General features: G+C 49.7%; 1 protein-coding gene across 4 annotated transcripts in view; it reads right to left on the reverse strand.

The window, feature by feature from the left end:
- The window catches only part of FCHSD2 (FCH and double SH3 domains 2), a 226,027-nt gene that overhangs the window by 196,624 nt on the left and 4,012 nt on the right, over positions 1-25,391 (reverse strand). The window lies entirely within an intron of this gene.

The raw sequence follows: 25,391 nt of genomic DNA on the forward strand, positions 1-25,391 counted from the left end.
AGATATTGCATTTGATGTTACATTTGAAAAATCCATACTTAAAATTAAAAAAAAAGGTTTAAAAGTTGAGTGATTGATATGTTTTTCAATCAAACCAACTTTTTCGCCACATGCGATCTTTTATTACGGAATCGCTACTATCTGAAGCACGCGTGTGATACCTCAAACCACTTGTTCAGAACTTTCAATCAACTAAAACATTGGATCAGTTTTGTCGAATGGAAAATAATGCAGAAAAAAAATATTGTAGTGTGTAGGAGGCTTAAAGAGAATCTGTAACGTCAAAACGTCCCCTGGGGGTTACTCACCTCGGGTGGGGGAAGCCTCCGGATCCTAATGAGGCTTCCCACACCGTCCTCCTTCCCTCAGGGGTCTCGCTGCAGCCCTCCGTACAAGATGACGTCATTATTTACCTTCCCGGCTCCTGCGCAGGCGCTCTGATGGCTGTCGGCGCCGAAGTAGGCAGAAATACCCGATCGCCGTCGGGTCTGCTCTACTGCGCAGGCGCAAGTTTCTGGCGCCTGCGCAGTAGAGCGGACCCGACTGAGATCGGGTATTTCCATCTACTTCGGAGCCGAAAGCAGCCACAGCGCCCCCGCTGGAGCCAGCAAAGGTAAATATTGAACAGGCTGTCGGGTCTGTCACCGGCTGTTTGGAGGGCTGCAGCGAGACCCCCGTGGGACAGAGGACGGCGTGGGAAGCCTCATTAGGATCCGGAGGCTTCCCCCACCCGAGGTGAGTACCCCCCAGGGGATGTTTTTGATGTTACAGTGTCTCTTTAAAGGGAACCATAACTGAGAGAAATATAGATGTTTCCATTTAGATATTACCAGTTGCCTGGCAGTCCTGCTGATCTTTGGCTGCAGTAGAGGCTGAATCATACACCTGATTGATCACCAAAATAGCCTTTTTCCTAATCCCCTACATGGACCTAAACTCTGGAGGTTAGATGACCTCTGACTGAAGCCAACCCTGATGTAATTTCCTCTACTACTCTTTTTTTTTTATAAACTGAAACGTCAGATCTAGCTTGCTTAGTCAACACATGTGAGCACAGCATAGATCATATTTCAACAGCTTCACAATGAACTGCCCTCAGCCAATCAGTGCAAAGCAGGGATGTGGGGGGGGAGATAACAAGCTTCCCTCTCATTGCAATGCACCAAATAGAGCTAGTCTGACTGAGATAAGATTTACTGCAGCAGAAACATTTATGATTATATTGGAATGCTTGCAAAGCAGACTGCATACAGACTACATAATAAACAAAGAGCAGTGGGTAAATGGAATTGGATTTTATGGCTGACAAGCCCGCTTTAATTAAATAATGGAAACACAGAACATGTGGCTTGTACATCTAGGAAGGTCAAGTAAGTCAACATACGTGCCCATTAAAGATAACATTACATCCTTCCTTTTAAAGTGCGGGCAGAGTCTGGAAACACGCTGTAATCCCTTTTATCTCTGAGATCAAGCAGAACGCACAACACTTCACATCGCAGAACATCATCAGCGTACCTCGCCCAGCCTGATGTCACAGAGCGCAGGTGGATCAAAGGACGGCAGAGATTCCAGCAGTAACAGCACACTAAAGGGACTGACGACAACCACAGTGCTCTTCAGGTTACAAAGTATCAAGTATGAGAGAACTTTATTAAGCAGCCAACAGGAGGCAGCGGGCCAAAGCAAAGGAGATTTTACACCGATATCGCCGCTATCGCACTCTCCCATCTCTATGCCACCTCTCTGTCTACATCATCTCCCATCTCTCTGTCTACATCATCCCCAACTCGGTCTTTCCACCAGGTTTTCTGAACCCTCTCTACCCCACCAAACTACTCTCCCTCCACAGCCTACTCCTCTTTCTCCCCAACCTCTCAACCGCTCTCCCTCCGCAGCCTCTCAACCGCTCTGCCGCCGCAGCCTCTCCACCGATCTCCCGCCGCAGCCTCTCAACCGCTCTCCCTCCGCAGCCTCTCAACCGCTCTCCCCCCGCAGCCTCTCAACCGCTCTCCCCCCGCAGCCTCTCAACCGCTCTCCCCCCGCAGCCTCTCAACCGCTCTCCCTCCGCAGCCTCTCAACCGCTCTCCCTCCGCAGCCTCTCAACCGCTCTTCCCCCGCAGCCTCTCAACCGCTCTCCCCCCGCAGCTTCTCAACCGCTCTCCCTCCGCAGCCTCTCAACCGCTCTCCCCCCGCAGCCTCTCAACCGCTCTCCCCCCGCAGCCTCTCAACCGCTCTCCCCCCGCAGCCTCTCAACCGCTCTCCCCCCGCAGCCTCTCAACCGCTCTCCCCCCGCAGCCTCTCAACCGCTCTCCCCCCGCAGCCTCTTAACCGCTCTCCCCCCGCGTCCTCTCAACCGCTCTCCCTCCGCAGCCTCTCAACCGCTCTCCCTCCGCAGCCTCTCAACCGCTCTCCCTCCGCAGCCTCTCAACCGCTCTCCCTCCGCAGCCTCTCAACCGCTCTCCCTCCGCAGCCTCTCAACCGCTCTCCCTCCGCAGCCTCTCAACCGCTCTCCCTCCGCAGCCTCTCAACCGCTCTCCCTCCGCAGCCTCTCAACCGCTCTCCCTCCGCAGCCTCTCAACCGCTCTCCCTCCGCAGCCTCTCAACCGCTCTCCCTCCGCAGCCTCTCAACCGCTCTCCCTCCGCAGCCTCTCAACCGCTCTCCCTCCGCAGCCTCTCAACCGCTCTCCCCCCGCAGCCTCTCAACCGCTCTCCCCCCCGCAGCCTCTCAACCGCTCTCCCCCCCGCAGCCTCTCAACCGCTCTCCCCCCGCAGCCTCTCAACCGCTCTCCCCCCGCAGCCTCTCAACCGCTCTCCCTCCGCAGCCTCTGAACCGCTCTCCCTCCGCAGCCTCTCAACCGCTCTCCCTCCGCAGCCTCTCAACCGCTCTCCCTCCGTAGCCTCTCAACAGCTCTCCCTCCGCAGCCTCTCAACCGCTCTCCCTCCGCAGCCTCTCAACCGCTCTCCCTCCGCAGCCTCTCAACCGCTCTCCCCCCGCAGCCTCTCAACCGCTCTCCCCCCGCAGCCTCTCAACCGCTCTCCCCCCCGCAGCCTCTCAACCGCTCTCCCCCCGCAGCCTCTCAACCGCTCTCCCCCCCGCAGCCTCTCAACCGCTCTCCCCCCCGCAGCCTCTCAACCGCTCTCCCCCCCGCAGCCTCTCAACCGCTCTCCCCCCGCAGCCTCTCAACCGCTCTCCCCCCGCAGCCTCTCAACCGCTCTCCCCCCGCAGCCTCTCAACCGCTCTCCCCCCGCAGCCTCTCAACCGCTCTCCCCCCGCAGCCTCTCAACCGCTCTCCCCCCGCAGCCTCTCAACCGCTCTCCCCCCGCAGCCTCTCAACCGCTCTCCCCCCGCGTCCTCTCAACCGCTCTCCCTCCGCAGCCTCTCAACCGCTCTCCCTCCGCAGCCTCTCAACCGCTCTCCCTCCGCAGCCTCTCAACCGCTCTCCCTCCGCAGCCTCTCAACCGCTCTCCCTCCGCAGCCTCTCAACCGCTCTCCCTCCGCAGCCTCTCAACCGCTCTCCCTCCGCAGCCTCTCAACCGCTCTCCCTCCGCAGCCTCTCAACCGCTCTCCCCCCGCAGCCTCTCAACCGCTCTCCCCCCCGCAGCCTCTCAACCGCTCTCCCCCCCGCAGCCTCTCAACCGCTCTCCCCCCGCAGCCTCTCAACCGCTCTCCCCCCGCAGCCTCTCAACCGCTCTCCCTCCGCAGCCTCTGAACCGCTCTCCCTCCGCAGCCTCTCAACCGCTCTCCCTCCGCAGCCTCTCAACCGCTCTCCCTCCGTAGCCTCTCAACAGCTCTCCCTCCGCAGCCTCTCAACCGCTCTCCCTCCGCAGCCTCTCAACCGCTCTCCCTCCGCAGCCTCTCAACCGCTCTCCCCCCGCAGCCTCTCAACCGCTCTCCCCCCGCAGCCTCTCAACCGCTCTCCCCCCCGCAGCCTCTCAACCGCTCTCCCCCCGCAGCCTCTCAACCGCTCTCCCCCCCGCAGCCTCTCAACCGCTCTCCCCCCCGCAGCCTCTCAACCGCTCTCCCCCCCGCAGCCTCTCAACCGCTCTCCCCCCGCAGCCTCTCAACCGCTCTCCCCCCGCAGCCTCTCAACCGCTCTCCCCCCGCAGCCTCTCAACCGCTCTCCCCCCGCAGCCTCTCAACCGCTCTCCCCCCGCAGCCTCTCAACCGCTCTCCCCCCGCAGCCTCTCAACCGCTCTCCCCCCGCAGCCTCTCAACCGCTCTCCCCCCGCGTCCTCTCAACCGCTCTCCCTCCGCAGCCTCTCAACCGCTCTCCCTCCGCAGCCTCTCAACCGCTCTCCCTCCGCAGCCTCTCAACCGCTCTCCCTCCGCAGCCTCTCAACCGCTCTCCCTCCGCAGCCTCTCAACCGCTCTCCCTCCGCAGCCTCTCAACCGCTCTCCCTCCGCAGCCTCTCAACCGCTCTCCCTCCGCAGCCTCTCAACCGCTCTCCCTCCACAGCCTTTCCCTCCAGCAGACACACACACAGAGAGATCTCGGCTCACTGTCATAGGATAAACAAGCTCAGCAGGTGAGATAACAGCAACACAATGGCCTCTAAAACTACAGCGACTTCTAACAACCTCCTAAACACCGTCATGGCTGCCAACTGCATGGATTTTGCCTTGTCTGAAAAGGTGATTGCTTTCAAACACCTGCTACAATAAACAAACTTCCTGCAAAGCTCATCATTCTATGGTAACGTGGCAATAAACAGTAGTTTTTATGCACTGCAGGTGTCACTTCCTGTCTCAGCTCTGCTGCCAGAGGGGGACAGCAAGGTCAAGCAGTCAGCCAGCACTGTCCACATTCACAGCTCTTCTCTACAAAATTTCACAGGGAAAATGGCAATTGTCTTCAACAACAGCTTGAGATGGGCAAACAAAAGGTAAGAGGAATGGTTTCAGTCGGGGGGGGGGGGGACCTATATATACACTTTAGGCAGCTAGATGAATAGAACTGGATCACACACTCACACAGGCAGGCGTTTGACAGCCGAAACGATTGCTCACGATTGTTTTGGCAGACAGTCTGCCGCATGTTCAGCTGTTCCCGTCTAAACACGGGTGACTAATACTCCCACGTAGCAACCTCTCCATAGAACAGAACAGACGGCTCTATTCTGATGCGTCAACAGGCATTTTCCCAGATCCCAGCCTGTCTGTGCTCAGTCACAGTAGGTTTTTCATTGAAAGGATTAACAAAGCAGTGTTTTATCTATGCAGATGAAGTGCTTGAATTGTCAGCTGAATGCAGCACAGAGGCATAAACATTTGTATTTGGCTGTGCAAACATTGCTGATTACAGGATTGTTCTGAAAAGTTCAAAACGTCATTATCTCTCTTTGTGTTGGAGATGAACAAATCAGATTTTAACGCCACGCTGGCAGGTAAAAATCAAAGCAGCACAGCCAGGCAATCTGCATTGTTTAAAAGGAAATAAAAATGGCAGCCTTCATGTCCCTCTTACTTTCTATTTCCACTATTGCGATTTCGCCGTGATCAGATTTCGATCCATCAGGAGTACGACACAATTGCGATATCTGACACAAGGAAAAAGAAACTTGGTGGAAAATTTATTTGAATTTCCGTACCGCGGGGAAAACCGCACAGCGGCAACGACTGTGATTCAGAAAAAAATGTATCACACTAGTGGAAAAAAAGCACCGCAATTTACATGTTAATCATGGCGCTGTCGCCACACACTGCGCACCCACCTACCTGAGAATTCTGCATCCACAGCACAATATCCTCCATAGTGCGACACAGCGGCAGACAGACAGCCCAACGCCACACATACCTACCAGAGAATTCTGCACCCACAGCACAATATCCGCCATAGTGCGACACAGCGGCAGACAGACAGCCCAACGCCACACATACCTACCAGAGAATTCTGCACCCACAGCACAGTATCCGCCATAGTGCGACACAGCGGCAGACAGACAGCCCAAACCACACACTGCACACACCTACCTACCTGAGAATTCTGCAACCACAGCACAATATCCTCCATAGTGCGACACAGCGGCAGACAGCCCAATGCCACACACTGCGCACCCACCTACCTGAGAATTCTGCATCCGCAGCACAATATCCTCCATAGTGCGACACAGCGGCCGGGACAGACAGCCCAACGCCACACACTGCGCACACACACCTACCTGAGAATTCTGCATCTACAGCACAATATCCTCTATAGTGCGACACAGCGGCAGACAGACAGCCCAACGACACACACTGCGTACCCACCTACCTGAGAATTCTGCACCCACAGCACAATATCCTCCATAGTGCGACACAGCGGCAGACAGACAGCCCAACGCCACACACTGCGCACACACCTACCTGAGAATTCTGCACCCACAGCATAATATCCTCCATAGTGCGACACAGCGGCAGACAGACAGCCCAACGCCACACACTGCATACACAGTACTATAACAACTATATACTGATCAGCTGGGAGGGGACCACACGGCCTCAATGCCTGGAAATGCAGAAATACCATAACCTCAAGAAATATGCACAATTGATGCTATTGTATAGAAGGGTGAAAAACAAACACACAAAAAGGCCCAAAATCTTATCTTACAACAATGAAAAAATCTCCCTACAATCGCAGCGTTTCACTTCTTCCGAAGCCTGGATCTGCTGACTGCAAATGTGGCAACATACGCCAACTATATCGGCTGGGCGATGCTCAACAGGTCAACAGAAGAGAAGTGGTACTGGGCATAGACCATCTATAGAAAAGGGAAGTGGTACTGTGCAGAGACCATCTATACAGGAGGGATGTGGTACTGGGCAGAGACCATCTATACAGGAGGGAAGTGGTACTGGGCATAGACCATCTATGCCAGGGGTCTCAAACTTGCGGCCCGCGGGCCATTTGCGGCCCTCGATACAATATTTTGTGGCCCGTGCCAGCAAAAGCTTCCTTATAGTTCGCTTCAGTGCTCCCAAGTAATCCGCCACATCCCCGCCGCTAAACGAGGGCTGCAGAGCCCTCAAATCGCCCGGGGGGCAATCAGCCGGCATTTCCTGGAAGGGGCAGAGCTTCAGGCTCTGCCCCTCCTGATGGCAATCGCAGCACGGATCGCCGCCTCTCACCGCTCCCTTTCTGTGAAGGAAGAGTGGGAGGGGCGGGCAGAGGCGGCGCCGCGATTGACGTCAGGAGGGGCCGAGCTGAAGCTGAAAGCTCTGCCCCTTCCAGGAAATGCCGGCGGATTGCCCCTTGGGCGATTTGGGGGCTCTGCAAACCTAGTTTTACGGCAGGGACACGGCGGATTACTTGTAATGGGAGGACTTGAAGCGATCTATAAGGTAAAATAAGCAAAATAGTTTCCTTCAGTGCGAATTTTATTTTGAAATAAAAATCAATGCAAGGGACCGGGGGGGGGGGGGGGGAGGGAATTGGGAGCTGCCGATTGTGAAATCCCTTATGCGGCCCAGTCTCATCCTGACTTTGCCTCCTGCGGCCCCCAGGTAAATTGAGTTTGAGACCCCTGATCTATACAGAAGAGAAGTGGTACTGGGCATAGACCATCTATACAGAAGAGAAGTGGTACTGTGCAGGGATCATCTATACAGGAGGGAAGTGGTACTGTGCAGAGATCATCTATACAGGAGGGAAGTGGTACTGTGCAGAGACCATCTATACAGAAGGGAAGTGGTACTGTGCAGGGATCATCTATACAGGAGGGAAGTGGTACTGTGCAGAGACCATCTATACAGAAGGGAAGTGGTACTGGGCATAGACCATCTATACAGAAGGGAAGTGGTACTGTGCAGAGACCATCTATACAGAAGTTTAAGTGGTACTGTGCAGAGACCATCCATAGAGAAGGGAAGTGGTACTGGGCAGAGATCATCTATACAGGAGGGAAGTGGTACTGTGCACAGACCATCTATACAGAAGAGAAGTGGTACTGTGCAGAGATCCTCTATACAGAAGGGAAGTGGTACTGTGCAGAGACCATCTATACAGAAGGGAAGTGGTACTGTGCAGAGACCATCTATACAGAAGGGAAGTGGTACTGTGCACAGACCATCTATACAGAAGGGAAGTGGTACTGTGCACAGACCATCTATACAGAAGGGAAGTGGTACTGGGCACAGACCATCTATACAGAAGGGAAGTGGTACTGTGCAGAGATCCTCTATAGAGAAGGGAAGTGGTACTGTGCAGAGACCATCTATACAGAAGGGAAGTGGTACTGTGCACAGACCATCTATACAGAAGGGAAGTGGTACTGTGCACAGACCATCTATACAGAAGGGAAGTGGTACTGTGCACAGACCATCTATACAGAAGGGAAGTGGTACTGTGCACAGACCATCTATACAGGAGGGAAGTGGTACTGTGCAGAGACCATCTATACAGGAGGGAAGTGGTACTGTGCAGAGATCATCTATACAGAAGGGAAGTGGTACTGTGCACAGACCATCTATAGAGAAGAGAAGTGGTACTGGGCACAGACCATCTATACAGGAGGGAATTGGTACTGTGCACAGACCATCTATACAGAAGGGAAGTGGTACTGAGCATAGATCATCTATACAGAAGGGAAGTGGTACTGAGCATAGATCATCTATACAGGAGGGAAGTGGTACTGTGCACAGACCATCTATACAGGAGGGAAGTGGTACTGTGCAGAGACCATCTATACAGAAGGGAAGTGGTACTGAGCATAGACCATCTATACAGAAGGGAAGTGGTACTGAGCATAGACCATCTATACAGAAGGGAAGTGGTACTGTGCACAGACCATCTATAGAGAAGAGAAGTGGTACTGGGCACAGACCATCTATACAGGAGGGAATTGGTACTGTGCAGAGACCATCTATACAGAAGGGAAGTGGTACTGAGCATAGACCATCTATACAGAAGGGAAGTGGTACTGTGCACAGACCATCTATACAGGAGGGAAGTGGTACTGTGCAGAGACCATCTATACAGAAGGGAAGTGGTACTGAGCATAGACCATCTATACAGAAGGGAAGTGGTACTGAGCATAGATCATCTATACAGAAGGGAAGTGGTACTGTGCACAGACCATCTATACAGGAGGGAAGTGGTACTGTGCACAGACCATCTATACAGAAGGGAAGTGGTACTGTGCACAGACCATCTATACAGAAGGGAAGTGGTACTGTGCACAGACCATCTATACAGAAGGGAAGTGGTACTGTGCACTCCCCCCCCCCCCCCCCCAGTGCAAATAGGAAAATATGTGGAACTGTGTAAAGACCAAACAGAATCCAGACAGAAGAAGGAGATCGTAGGAATTTTGGCCCTGATCGCATGCCGTACATCCAGGATAAGAGCAGCCACCACACTATACACACCAGACTTCCCTGTGCGTAAGACGGATTCCCCCTTCCAGAAAGCTCTGCCGATATCTGCGCACGTTCCGCTTTCCATGTTAGATGCCGGTCTCCAAACACTTCCCCAATTCCCCTGATAATAATGGATATACTGCTGAATGGTCAGCCTATTCCCAGACCAGTCAGTCAGGATGTACTGGTTGTCACACAGCTGCCTGCTGACCGGCAGGGACAGGTCCTGGGCTGCATGGAACAGGTCAGGAGGTCTCTGGAGCACAGGATATCCCTGCATCACATGCTATCTAACCGGAACCTGCGATTGACCCCTCACCGATATTATGACTGAAATTGTGGGTCGATCGCAGGAAAAACCGCCCATCTCAATCTGCAGCAACTGCGGTGCCGTGTCTAATCACAATCAGTCGTTTTATTTGCATAGAACGTCTAATCGGGAAAAAATATTTTATGGTGTATGAGTACCTTTATTAACAGAACATCAGAAAGAATTTAATCGACATGCACAAATTGGGTTTGGCACATTACAATTGCGCAGGGTACATAGTTACATAATTATTTGAGTTCATCGAATTCAACCAGAGAACAAAGTACAACACCAGCCTGCTCCCTCACATATCCCTGTTGATCCAGAGGAAGGCGAAAAACCCTTACAAGGCATGGTCCAATTAGCCCCAAAAGGGAAAAAAATTCCTTCCCGACTCCAGATGACAATCAGATAAAATCCCTGGATCAGCACCACTGGGCATTACCTAGTAGCCATGGAAGTATAGGTTACTGAATAGGCAAAAACAGGTGTGCAAATCAATAACACAAAAATAATTACAAATACTATATATACTCACTTACTGTATAAGCCGACCCGTGTATAAGCTGAGGTACCCACTTTTCCATCAGAAACCATGAAAAAGTGATTAACTCGTGTATAAGCCCCCTACCTAGTTAACCCCCTCCACAGTAGCCAGATGTGCCTCCAGTACAAGTCAGCCCCCCTACCCATAGCCATATGTGCCCCAGGATTATACAGCTGTGTCTCAAGATGCCACTAGATGGCGTCATAGACATGAGACAGCGATTGCCACACAAGAAGAATCCCCGACCATTGCACTGCTGACACATTGCTGCACGCTCCGCTCCACAAGCCGGGGGACACAGGTAGTCTTGAGCAGCACACTCTGCACACCATGTTGCAGGGGATGGGGGGGGGGGGGGGGCACAGACACATCAGGGAGCCAGCAGGATTACTAGTGCACAATCCTTACGCTCCTCTGCCAGTAACAAAACATGCTTCACCATCCGTTCTGCTCCACTGACTCGCATATAAGCCGAGGGGGGTAACTTTTCAGCACATTTTTTGAGCTGAAAAATTAGGCTTAGGGCTAGTTCACACTTGATTTAAAAACGTATCCGTACTTGCAGCATTTTTCACGGACCCGTATACACGTACGGGTAGTGAAAATAAATGGGGAAACGGGCCTCCCTCTTCACTGACATTTTGGGACACTGGAAACGGATCAGTTTCCAGTGTCCCATGGTGAAGGAGGGGGCCGCCATGCTGGAGGGGGTAGCAGCCAGGACAGGGGGCTGCGGGCAAAGCGGCGGCCAGGGGGGGGTCACATCCCCCCCCCCCCCTGCTCACCTGGGTGCCCCCCCGTCCCCGCTCCCCCTCCAGCTCGCATATAATGTAATAATTTGTACCTAAGGAAGTTCGGCGAGCCGGGCACTTCCGCCCACACCGCTCGCCGTCACTTCCTGCGATGCCGCCCACTGAAATACATAGGGCGACATTGCAGGAAGTGACGGCGAGCGGTGTGGGCGGAAGTGCCCGGCTCGCCGAACTTCATTAGGTACAAATTATTACATTATTTGCGAGCTGGAGGGGGAGCGGGGACGGGGGGCACCCAGGTGAGCAAGGGGGGGGGGGGGATGTGACCCCCCCTGGCCGCCGCTTTGCCCGCAGCCCCCCGTCCTGGCTGCTACCCCCTCTAGCAAAAAAAAACAAAAAACACGCAAGCGGATCCAAAACGTGTGCTGCAAAAAAGGCAGCACGGATCCGTTTGCGTTCCGGGTTTTGAAAATCGGAGCCCGGACCGCGGATGCGTCCCGCACCCGGAGCTAGTGTGGCCCTAGCCTTATAGACGAGTTGAGTATATATGTAATAAAACCAGTAGTGCACATTTGAAATAAGAATTAAATGAACAGGGCACCATTCACAGTGTTCCGCATCCCAGTGAATCTCTACAGGACATTCCATCTCAGTGACTCAACGCAGAGCCCAAGAATTCCTGCAGGGTAACATATCTCAAATTGCAAATCATTCAATCTCAGTGAATCTCTGCAGAACTTTAGATCTCAGTGAAAGAATACAGAACACAAGAGTTTTAATACAGTAGATGAAAAAAAAAGTAAAACCTAAAAGAAAAAAAAACCTAAAGAATCTCAGTTTCAGTAATTCTGCAGAGCACCAAATCTCAGTCAATCAGTGATCCTGCACCAAAGCTCAGTGATTCTGCAGAGCAAGAAAACCCAGCGATCCTGCAGAGCACCAAGTCGCAGTCAATTTGCAGCGCAGCAAATTTCAGTGAATCTGTAGAGCATAACATCTCAATGATTCCACAGAGCACTAAAATCTGTCATTTGCAGAGCACCAAATCTTAGTCAATCAATGATCCTGCAGAACAACCAATCTCAGTGATTCTGCAGAGCACCAAATCTCGGCAGTCCTTCAGAGCCCCAAATCTCAGTGATCTCTGCAGAGCCCCAAATCTCAGTGATCTCTGCAGAGCCCCAAATCTCAGTGACTCTCTGCAGAGCCCCAAATCTCAGTGATCTCTGCAGAGCCCCAAATCTCAGTGATCTCTGCAGAGCCCCAAATCTCAGTGACTCTCTGCAGAGCCCCAAATCTCAGTGATATCTGCAGAGCCCCAAATCTCAGTGATCCTGCAGAGCCCCAAATCTCAGTGATCTCTGCAGAGCCCCAAATCTGATCTCTGCAGAGCCCCAAATCTCAGTGATCTCTGCAGAGCCCCAAATCTCAGTGATCCTGCAGAGCCCCAAATCTCAGTAAATCTGTAGAGCACCAAATCTCAGCAATCCTTCAGAGGCCCAAATCTCAGTGATCCTGCAGAGCACCAAATCTCAGTGAATCTGTAGAGCACCAAATCTCAGCAATCCTTCAGAGGCCCAAATCTCAGTGATCCTGCAGAGCACCAAATCTCAGTGAATATGTAGAGCACCAAATCTCAGCAATCCTTCAGAGGCCCAAATCTCAGAGACTTTGCAGAGCACCAAATCTCAGTTACTCTCTGTAGAGCCCCAAATCTGTGATCCTGCACAGCACCAAATCTCAGTGATCCTGCACAGCACCAAATCTCAGTGACTCTCTGCAGAGCACCAAATCTCAGTGACTCTCTGCAGAGCACCAAATCTCAGTGACTCTCTGCAGAGCACCAAATCTCAGTGATCCCGCAGAGCACCAAATCTCAGTGATCCTGCACAGCACCAAATCTCAGTGACTCTCTGCAGAGCACCAAATATCAGTGACTCTCTGCAGAGCACCAAATCTCAGTGATCCCGCAGAGCACCAAATCTCAGTGATCCTGCACAGCACCAAATCTCAGTGACTCTCTGCAGAGCACCAAATATCAGTGATCCTGCAGAGCACCAAATCTCAGTGATCCTGCACAGCACCAAATCTCAGTGACTCTCTGCAGAGCACCAAATCTCAGTGACTCTCTGCAGAGCACCAAATATCAGTGATCCTGCAGAGCACTAAATCTCAATCAATCTGTAGAATAAATGGCCAGTATAGTCCATATCATGTTCCATCAGATTAGGGCCAATCACAGGATTTTTGTTTTCATTTTAGATCTGAACAGTGTGGAAACCTGTTAAACACTTTTTGGGTTGTTATTGCCATCTGTGTCCACACTGGAGACACTTCCTGTCTCTGGATCTCCATGGAGATGTGCAACATTAATATGAAATGGTTAGTCCAGGAGGACAGGATAGGAGGGACTACATTACACATTAGCTGGGGATTGAACACACAGTACAGGTTCCTCAGCTGTGCCTGTACATTGTGGCTGGAACTGGGTACAGGTGTGGCCAGAATCTTCTATGATCTGTCAGGACTGATTGCCCCGCTCCATACCACAGAAATGTCCACAGGGTGGCGCCACTGGTGTTACTGGCCCCCTCCCCTCGCCATAGCGCCTAAAAACATGTCAGTACAGCAACTGCTCAATAACTGTGCAGATCATTTCAGGTGACAGAAACCTAATGTGTGCCTCCGTGGTCCTTCCCCCCACTTTACAGGAAATACATCATGTTCTTATTTCTGTCCAACCTAGAGATAATATTGTACTTCCTGTCTAGACAGGAAGTGATGTCATATTCTCACAGATGAGACAGGGCAAAAAAAAAAAATAATAAAAAATAATAATAAAGATTTTAATAGCTTACTTTATTCACTGGATTGGTCTTTTTAACAATGCACATTGCCTGGCTGTCCTACTGATCCTCTGCCTCTAATACCTTTAGCCATAGACCCTAAAAAAGTGTGAAAATCAGATGTTTCTGACTGAACTATGACTGGATTAGCTGCATGCTTTTTTCAGTTGTGTTATTCAGACACTACTGCAGCTAGAGAGATCAGCAGCACAGCCAAGGAACTGGGATTTTTTTAAAAGCAAATCAATATGGCAGCCTCTATATCTCCCAGTTCTGGTACCATTTAGCAGGTGCAGAATGTGGACAGCCTACACAGGACAGTAGAGGAATACAGGTGGAACAATAAGCAGGACTGGATGCGGAGTCTACAGGCAGCACTTCATAACAAGCAGAACAGCCGGAGTCCGGGCCCTGAGGCTACTCAGCTGATGTGACAAGTATTTATAGGGATATATAAACCATTATCACCGCACTAATCTACGCACACACCCTCCTCTCACACACCTCGCTGCAGCCGGGAGAAACGAAACTGCTCCCATAATCCCCAGGCAAAGCCATCGCTCTATGTGACGGCTGGTGATTAACCCCTGCATGACCAGGAAAGCAGCACACCTGGAATCAATACAGCCGGACGCAGAATACGCAGGCTATACACGCGGCATGGCGATCGCTCTATGTGACGGCCGGCAATTAACCCCTGCACTACCAGGAGAGCAGCACACCTGGAATCGATACAGCCGGACGCAGAATACGCAGCATATACACGCGGCATGGCGATCGCTCTATGTGACGGCCGGGAAATTAACCCCCGCACTGCCAGAAAAGCCGCACACCTGGAATCAATACAGCCGGACGCAGAATACGCAGGATATACACGCGGCGTGGCGATCGCTCTATGTGACGGCCGGCGATTAACCCCTGCACTGCCAGGAGAGCGGCACACCTGGAATCAATACAGCCGGACGCAGAATACGCAGGATATACACGCGGCGTGGCGATCGCTCTATGTGACGGCCGGCATTTAACCCCTGCACTGCCAGGAGAGCGGCACACCTGGAATCAATACAGCCGGACGCGGAATACGCAGCATATACACGCGGCGTGGCGATCGCGCTATTTGACAGCCGGTGATAAACCCCTGCACTACCAGGAGAGTGGCACACCTGGAATCAATACAGCCGGACGCGGAATACGCAGGATATACACGCGGCATGGCGATCGCTCTATGTGACGGGCGGGAAATTAACCCCCGCACTACCAGGAGAGCAGCACACCTGGAATCAATACAGCCGGACGCAGAATACGCAGCATATACACGCGGCGTGGCGATCGCGCTATTTGACAGCCGGTGATAAACCCCTGCACTACCAGGAGAGCAGCACACCTGGAATCAATACAGCCGGACGCGGAATACGCAGCATATACACGCGGCATGGCGATCGCTCTATATGAAAGCCGGTGATAAACCCCTGCACTGCCAGGAGAGCGGCACACCTGGAATCAATACAGCCGGACGCAGAATACGCAGGATATACACGCGGCGTGGCGATCGCGCTATTTGACAGCCGGCGATTAACCCCCGCACTGCCAGGAGAGCGGCACAGGAATAACAGCTGGATGCAGGATACGCAGGATATACACACGGCGCGGCGAACGTGGAGTACAAACCCTGCAAGTTCCAGCACTGCAGAGCGGCTGCATATATTACAACTACGGGCCCTTTTGGTATGTTGGTATGCGTTGGTACGCGTTTATTTCAAAGCAGTGCGTTGTGAAAAAGATTTCAGATAAAACGCGTTAAGTGTGAACTGTGCCATAGGAAAACATGGGCATTACTTTGAAAATCAGTTTTCTTTCAGTTAGAATGGAGGGAAACTGATTAGGGTTAAAAGGGGCCTACCATGATGATAGCACATCAGAACAAAGGTATCAATAAACCGCAACGCAATCTATCCAATGAGAGTGGAAGCTCTGCAGAACGTAGAGATAATCCCTGAATCACATGACACAAGGCAACGGGCGAATGCAGAACCTCTTATGAATGGCGCAGACACGGCCCAAGCATAAAGCAATGCATCCCAGCTGCACACAACTGTTCCAGGCGCCTCAGCTCTCGTCAGTGCAAGACATGGGTGTGTGCCAGCTTGCGGTTTGTTTTTAGATCAGAGTAATACAGTCACCGGCAAACAACATCGCAGTCCGCAACTCAGCTGATGCCCAGAACAGAAGCAGGACACCAGATACAGTGACCCAATTTCCTTTGCAACTGAATAAAAAAAAATTGTATGTAGGGCTAAATTTGCCCACTAGAGGTGATCATACATCAGGCGACTTGGCGGCTGATCAACCATCTGATTCGATTATTAAAGAGACTCTGTAACCTCAAAAACATCCCCTGGGGGGTACTCACCTCGGGTGGGGGAAGCCTCCGGATCCTAATGAGGCTTCCCACGCCGTCCTCTGTCCCACGGGCGTCTCGCTGCAGCCCTCCGAACAGCTGGCGACAGACCCGACTGTAAAATCAATATTTACCTTTGCTGGCTCCAGCGGGGGCGCTGTGGCTGCTTTCTGCTCCGAACTACACGGAAATACCCGATCTCAGTCGGGTCCGCTCTACTGCGCAGGCGCCGGAAACTTGCGCCTGCGCAGTAGAGCAGAGCGCCTGCGCAGGAGCCGGGAAGGTAAATAATGACGTCATCTTGTACGGAGGGCTGCAGCGAGACCCCCGTGGGACAGAGGACGGCGTGGGAACGTCCTATTCACAGGTCATTTTGCGACATTTGGTTTCAAGACTACTCCTCACGGTTTAGGGCCCCTAAAATGCCAGGGCAGTATAGGAACCCCACAAATGACCCCATTTTAGAAAGAAGACACCCCAAGGTATTCCGTTAGGAGTATGGTGAGTTCATAGAAGATTTTATTTTTTGTCACAAGTTAGCGGAAAATGACACTTTGTGAAAAAAAACAATTAAAATCAATTTCCGCTAACTTGTGACAAAAAAAAAAAAAATCTTCTATGAACTCACCATCCTCCTAACGGAATACCTTGGGGTGTCTTCTTTCTAAAATGGGGTAATTTGTGGGGTTCCTATACTGTCCTGGCATTTTAGGGGCCCTAAACCGTGAGGAGTAGTCTTGAAACGAAATTTCTCAAAATGACCTGTGAAATCCTAAAGGTACTCATTGAACTTTGAGCCCCTTAGCGCAGTTAGGGTGCAAAAAAGTGCCACACATGTGGTATCGCCGTACTCAGGAGAAGTAGTATAATGTGTTTTGGGGTGTATTTTTCCACATACCCATGCTGAGTGGGAGAAATATCTCTACAAATAGACAATTGTGTGTAAAAAAAATAAAACAATTGTCATTTACGGAGATATTTCTCCCACCCAGCATGGGTATGTGTAAAAATACACCCCAAAACACATTATACTACTTCTCCTGAGTACGGCAATACCACATGTGTGGCACTTTTTTGCAGCCTAACTGCGCTAAGGGGCCCAAAGTCCAATGAGCATCTTTAGGCTTTACAGGGGTGCTCACAATTAGGCACCCCCCAAAATGCCAGGACAGTGAACACACCCCACAAATGACCCCATTTTGGAAAGTAGACACTTCAAGGTATTCAGAGAGGAGCATAGTGAGTCCGTGGCAGATTTAATTTTTTTTTGTCGCAAGTTAGAAGAAATGGAAACTTTTTTTTTTTTTGTTGTTGTCACAAAGTGTCATTTTCCGCTAACTTGTGACAAAAAATAAAATCTTCTATGAACTCACCATGCCTCTCACTGAATACTTTGGGATGTCTTCTTTCCAAAATGGGGTCATTTGGGGGGTATTTGTACTATCCTGGAATTTTAGCCCCTCATGAAACCTGACAGGCGCGCAGAAAAGTCAGAGATGCTTGAAAATGGGAAAATTCACTTTTGGCACCATAGTTTGTAAACGCTATAACTTTTACCCAATCCAATAAATATACACTGAATGGTTTTTTTTTTATCAAAGACATGTAGCAGAATAACTTTCGCGCTCAAATGTATATGAAATTTTACTTAATTTGAAAAATGTCAGCACAGCAAGTTAAAAAAAAGTCATTTTTTTGCCAAAATTCATGTCTTTTTTGATGAATATAATAAAAAGTAAAACTCGCAGCAGCAATCAAATAGCACCAAAAGAAAGCTGTATTAGTGACAAGAAAAGGAGGTAAAATTCCTTTAGGTGGTAGGTTGTATGAGCGAGCAATAAACCGTGAAAGCTGCAGTGGTCTGAATGGAGAAAAAGGCTCTGGTCCTTAAGGGGCGAAAAGACTGTGGTCCTTAAGTGGTTAATTTACCAAGATAGGTCCAAAACAAAAGCTGGAGGCGTGGCCTGTGGCAGCCAATCAGTTTCCAGCTGGTAAATATAGATACTGTACTCCTTTTTTCCCAGGATTTTGCCATCCCCCTTTACGATAAAACACCTTTAATAATTGCAGCCCCTTCTGACAGGGCTGCACCAATCTGAGATACGCCTCCCGACTGCAAACTTCTGAGAGTTTCTCAAGCTGTTCTGAACGTAACTGTTCCTAAAACACTCCCAACTGCTCCTCGGATTGGACAGACCGGCTCCTGATGACTAGCAAAGGTGGAAAAGTCAGTGGCAAGCAGAGCTGTGGAGTCAGAGTCTAAAGGTAGCCATACACTGGTCGATTTGCCATCAGATTCGACCAACAGACAGATCCCTATCTGATTGAATCTGATCAGAGAGGAATCGTATGGCTACCTTTACTGCAAACAGATTGTGAACCGATTTCAGCCTGAAACCGTTCACAATCTGTGGTGGTGGTGCCGCCGCTTCCCCCCATCCCGCATACATTACCTGCTCCGCTGGCGCGACCCCGGTTCTCCGCTCTTCTCCGTCTCCGCTCTGGTCTGGTCTCCGGCATGCTTCCCTTCTTCCTGTCTGGGGGAAGTTTAAACAGTAGAGCGCCCTCTACTGTTTAAACTTCCTGCCGGGACAGGAAGAAGGGAAGCATGCCGGAGACCAGACCAGACCAGAGCGGAGACGGAGAAGAGCGGAGACCCGGGAGTCGCGCCGGCGGAGCAGGTAATGTATGCGGCTCTATTGCGTCGGTCGTCGGGTACTCGAACGCCGCTAGCGATGCGCTCTTTACCCGCGGGCAATCGACGGTTATTTTCCGCACGGCGCGATCGGACAAAATTTATCGAAATTCAGCATGTAGCGCGAACGATTGGCAGCAGATTCGATCCCAGTGATCGAATCTGCTGTCGAAACGGCGGCAAATCGGGCCAGTGTATGGCCAGCTTAAGAGTTTCGGAGCAATTTTGGGTACCTGGAGTTGGAGATTTCATAAAGTGAGGAGTCGGATGATGTTACAACTCCACAGCCCTGGCGGCAAGTAACCAGCGATTCACAAGCGAGAAACACAGAAAATTATTTTAGTTAGGTGACGACTCCCGAAATGTTTTTAACAGACCTAAGCTAGACTGTTTAGACAGTGTTTGCCCATTGTAAAATATTTCCTCTCCCAATTCACATTCTGAAATTTATCACAGGTGGCGAACCTTTATCCTGTCAGGTGCAGCCCTGATGAATGTTTTTATACAGAGAGTTAGGGGCAGGTCAAAATATGAAGCATAACACACCACCATGTATCAGAGTGACAGCATAACACATCACCATGTATCAGAGTGACAGCATAACACATCACCATGTATCAGTGACAGCATACCACATCACCATGTATCAGAGTGACAGCATAACACACCACCATGTATCAGTGACAGCATAACACACCACCATGTATCAGAGTGACAGCATAACACACCACCATGTATCAGTGACAGCATAACACGTCACCATGTATCAGTGACAGCATAACACACCACCATGTATCAGAGTGACAGCATAACACGCCACCATGTATCAGAGTGACAGCATAACACACCACCATGTATCAGAGTGACAGCATAACACACCACCATGTATCAGAGTGACAGCATAACACGTCACCATGTATCAGTGACAGCATAACACATCACCATGTATCAGAGTGACAGCATAACACATCACCATGTATCAGAGTGACAGCATAACACGCCACCATGTATCAGTGACAGCATAACACACCACCATGTATCAGAGTGACAGCATAACACGCCACCATGTATCAGAGTGACAGCATAACACACCACCATGTATCAGAGTGACAGCATAACACACCACCATGTATCAGTGACAGCACAACACACCACCATGTATCAGTGACAGCATAACACACCACCATGTATCAGTGACAGCATAACACACAGCCATGTATCAGAGTGACAGCATAACACACCACCATGTATCAGAGTGACAGCATAACACGCCACCATGTATCAGTGACAGCATAACACACAGCCATGTATCAGAGTGACAGCATAACACGTCACCATGTATCAGAGTGACAGCATAACACACCACCATGTATCAGAGTGACAGCATAACACGCCACCATCTATCAGTGACAGCATAACACACCACCATGTATCAGTGACAGCATAACACATCACCATGTATCAGTGACAGCATAACACGTCACCATGTATCAGAGTGACAGCATAACACGTCACCATGTATCAGTGAAAGCATAACACACCACCATGTATCAGTGACAGCATAACACATCACCATGTATCAGAGTGACAGTATAACACACCACCATGTATCAGAGTGACAGCATAACACACCACCATGTATCAGAGTGACAGCATAACACACCACCATGTATCAGTGACAGCATAACACGCCACCATGTATCAGTGTCAGCATAACACACCACCATGTATCAGAGTGACAGCATAACACACCCCCCTTTATCAGTGACAGCATAACACACCACCATGTATCAGAGTGACAGCATAACACACCACCATGTATCAGAGTGACAGCATAACACATCACCATGTATCAGTGTCAGCATAACACACCACCATGTATCAGTGACAACATCACACACCACCATGTATGAGAGTGACAGCATAACACACCACCATGTATCATAGTGACAGCATAACACACCACCATGTATCAGTGACAGCATAACACACCACCATGTATCAGAGTGACAGCATAACACACCACCATGTATCAGTGTCAGCATAACACACCACCATGTATCATAGTGACAGCATAACACACCACCATGTATCAGAGTGACAGCATAACACACCACCATGTATCAGAGTGACAGCATAACACACCACCATGTATCAGTGACAGCATAACACACCACCATGTATCAGAGTGACAGCATAACACACCACCATCTATCAGTGTCAGCATAACACACCACCATGTATCAGTGTCAGCATAACACACCACCATGTATCAGTGACAGCATAACACACCACCATGTATCAGTGACAGCATAACACACCACCATGTATCAGTGACAGCATAACACACCACCATGTATCAGTGACAGCATAACACACCACCATGTATCAGTGACAGCATAACACGCCACCATGTATCAGTGACAGCATAACACACCACCATGTATCAGTGACAGCATAACACACCACCATGTATCAGTGACAGCATAACACGTCACCATGTATCAGAGTGACAGCATAACACGTCACCATGTATCAGTGACAGCATAACACACCACCATGTATCAGAGTGACAGCATAACACACCACCATGTATCAGTGACAGCATAACACACCACCATGTATCAGAGTGACAGCATAACACACCACCATGTATCAGAGTGACAGCATAACACACCACCATGTATCAGTGACAGCATAGCACACCACCATGTATCAGAGTGACAGCATAACACACCACCATGTATCAGTGACAGCATAACACACCACCATGTATCAGAGTGACAGCATAACACACCACCATGTATCAGTGACAGCATAACACACCACCATGTATCAGTGACAGCATAACACACCACCATGTATCAGAGTGACAGCATAACACACCACCATGTATCAGAGTGACAGCATAACACACCACCATGTATCAGTGACAGCATAACACACCACCATGTATCAGAGTGACAGCATAACACACCACCATCTATCAGTGTCAGCATAACACACCACCATGTATCAGTGTCAGCATAACACACCACCATGTATTAGTGACAGCATAACACACCACCATGTATCAGTGACAGCATAACACACCACCATGTATCAGTGACAGCATAACACACCACCATGTATCAGAGTGACAGCATAACACATCACCATGTATCAGTGTCAGCATAACACACCACCATGTATCAGTGACAGCATAACACACCACCATGTATCAGTGACAGCATAACACACCACCATGTACCAGAGTGACAGCATAACACATCACCATGTATCAGTGACAGCATAACACATCACCATGTATCAGTGACAGCATAACACACCACCATGTATCAGTGACAGCATAACACGTCACCATGTATCAGAGTGATAGCATAACACACCACCATGTATCAGTGACAGCATAACACACCACCATGTATCAGAGTGACAGAATAACAAACCACCATGTATCAGAGTGACAGCATAACACACCACCATGTATCAGAGTGACAGCATAACACACCACCATCTATCAGTGTCAGCATAACACACCACCATGTATCAGTGTCAGCATAACACACCACCATGTATCAGTGTCAGCATAACACACCACCATGTATCAGTGTCAGCATAACACACCACCATGTATCAGAGTGACAGCATAACACACCACCATGTATCAGTGTCAGCATAACACACCACCATGTATCAGTGACAGCATAACACGCCACCATGTATCAGTGTCAGCATAACACACCACCATGTATCAGTGTCAGCATAACACACCACCATGTATCAGTGACAGCATAACACGCCACCATGTATCAGTGTCAGCATAACACACCACCATGTATCAGAGTGACAGCATAACACGCCACCATGTATCAGTGACAGCATAACACGCCACCATGTATCAGTGACAGCATAACACGTCACCATGTATCAGAGTGACAGCATAACACACCACCATGTAACAGTGACAGCATAACACACCACCATGTATCAGAGTGACAGCATACCACATCACCATGTATCAGAGTGACAGCATAACACACCACCATGTATCAGAGTGACAACATAACACACCACCATGTATCAGAGTGACAGCATAACACACCACCATGTATCAGTGACAGCATAACACACCACCATGTATCAGAGTGACAGCATAACACACCACCATGTATGAGAGTGACAGCATAACACACCACCATGTATCAGAGACAGCATAACACATCACCATGTATCAGAGTGACAGCATAACACACCACCATGTATCAGAGTGACAGCATAACACACCACCATGTATCAGAGTGACAGCATAACACACCACCATGTATCAGAGTGACAGCATAACACGCCACCATGTATGAGAGTGACAGCATAACACACCACCATGTATCAGTGACAGCATAACACATCACCATGTATCAGAGTGACAGCATAACACACCACCATGTATCAGAGTGACAGCATAACACACCACCATGTATCAGAGTGACAGCATAACACACCACCATGTATCAGAGTGACAGCATAACACACCACCATGTATCAGTGACAGCATAACACGTCACCATGTATCAGAGTGACAGCATAACACACCACCATGTATCAGTGACAGCATAACACACCACCATGTATCAGAGTGACAGCATAACACATCACCATGTATCAGAGTGACAGCATAACACACCACCATGTATCAGTGACAGCATAACATACCACCATGTATCAGTGACAGCATAACACACCACCATGTATCAGAGTGACAGCATAACACGCCACCATGTATCAGAGTGACAGCATAACACACCACCATGTATCAGAGTGAATGCATAACACGCCACCATGTATCAGAGTGACAGCATACCACATCACCATGTATGAGAGTGACAGCATAACACATCACCATGTATCAGAGTGACAGAATAACACACCACCATGTATCAGAGTGACAGCATAACACATCACCATGAATCAGTGACAGCGTAACACACCACCATGTATCAGTGACAGCATAACACACCACCATGTATCAGAGTGACAGCATAACACACCACCATGTATCAGAGTGACAGCATAACACGTCACCATGTATCAGTGACAGCATAACACACCACCATCTATCAGTGACAGCATAACACACCACCATGTATCAGATTGACAGCATAACACACCACCATGTATCAGTGACAGCATAACACGTCACCATGTATCAGTGACAGCATAACACACCACCATGTATCAGAGTGACAGCATAACACGCCACCATGTATCAGAGTGACAGCATAACACACCACCATGTATCAGAGTGACAGAATAACAAACCACCATGTATCAGAGTGACAGCATAACACGTCACCATTTATCAGAGTGACAGAATAACACACCACCATGTATCAGTGACAGCATAACACACCACCATGTATCAGAGTGACAGCATAACACACCACCATGTATCAGAGTGACAGCATAACACACCACCATGTATCAGAGTGACAGAATAACAAACCACCATGTATCAGAGTGACAGCATAACACGTCACCATGTATCAGAGTGACAGCATAACACGTGACCATGTATCAGAGTGACAGCATAACACATCATCATGTATCAGAGTGACAGAATAACACACCACCATCTATCAGTGACAGCATAACACACCACCATGTATCAGAGTGACAGCATAACACACCACCATGTATCAGAGTGACAGCATAACACACCACCATGTATCAGAGTGACAGAATAACAAACCACCATGTATCAGAGTGACAGCATAACACGTCACCATGTATCAGAGTGACAGCATAACACGTGACCATGTATCAGAGTGACAGCATAACACATCACCATGTATCAGAGTGACAGCATAACACACCACCATCTATCAGTGACAGCATAACACACCACCATGTATCAGAGTGACAGCATAACACACCACCATGTATTCGAGTGACAGCATAACACACCACCATGTATCAGTGACAGCATAACACGCCACCATGTATCAGTGACAGCATAACACGCCACCATGTATCAGTGACAGCATAACACGCCACCATGTATCAGTGACAGCATAACACGTCACCATGTATCAGAGTGATAGCATAACACACCACCATGTATCAGAGTGACAGCATAACACACCACCATGTATCAGAGTGACAGAATAACAAACCACCATGTATCAGAGTGACAGCATAACACACCCCCCTTTATCAGTGACAGCATAACACACCACCATGTATTCGAGTGACAGCATAACACACCACCATGTATCAGTGACAGCATAACACGTCACCATGAATCAGAGTGACAGCATAACACACCACCATGTATCAGAGTGACAGCATAACACACCACCATGTATCAGTGACAGCATAACACGCCACCATGTATCACAGTGACAGCATAACACGTCACCATGTATAAGAGTGACAGCATAACACACCACCATGTATCAGAGTGACAGCATAACACGTCACCATGTATCAGAGTGACAGCATAA

The sequence above is a fragment of the Hyperolius riggenbachi genome, chromosome 2, assembly GCF_040937935.1.
Source record: "Hyperolius riggenbachi isolate aHypRig1 chromosome 2, aHypRig1.pri, whole genome shotgun sequence".
Taxonomy (NCBI): Eukaryota; Metazoa; Chordata; class Amphibia; order Anura; family Hyperoliidae; genus Hyperolius; species Hyperolius riggenbachi.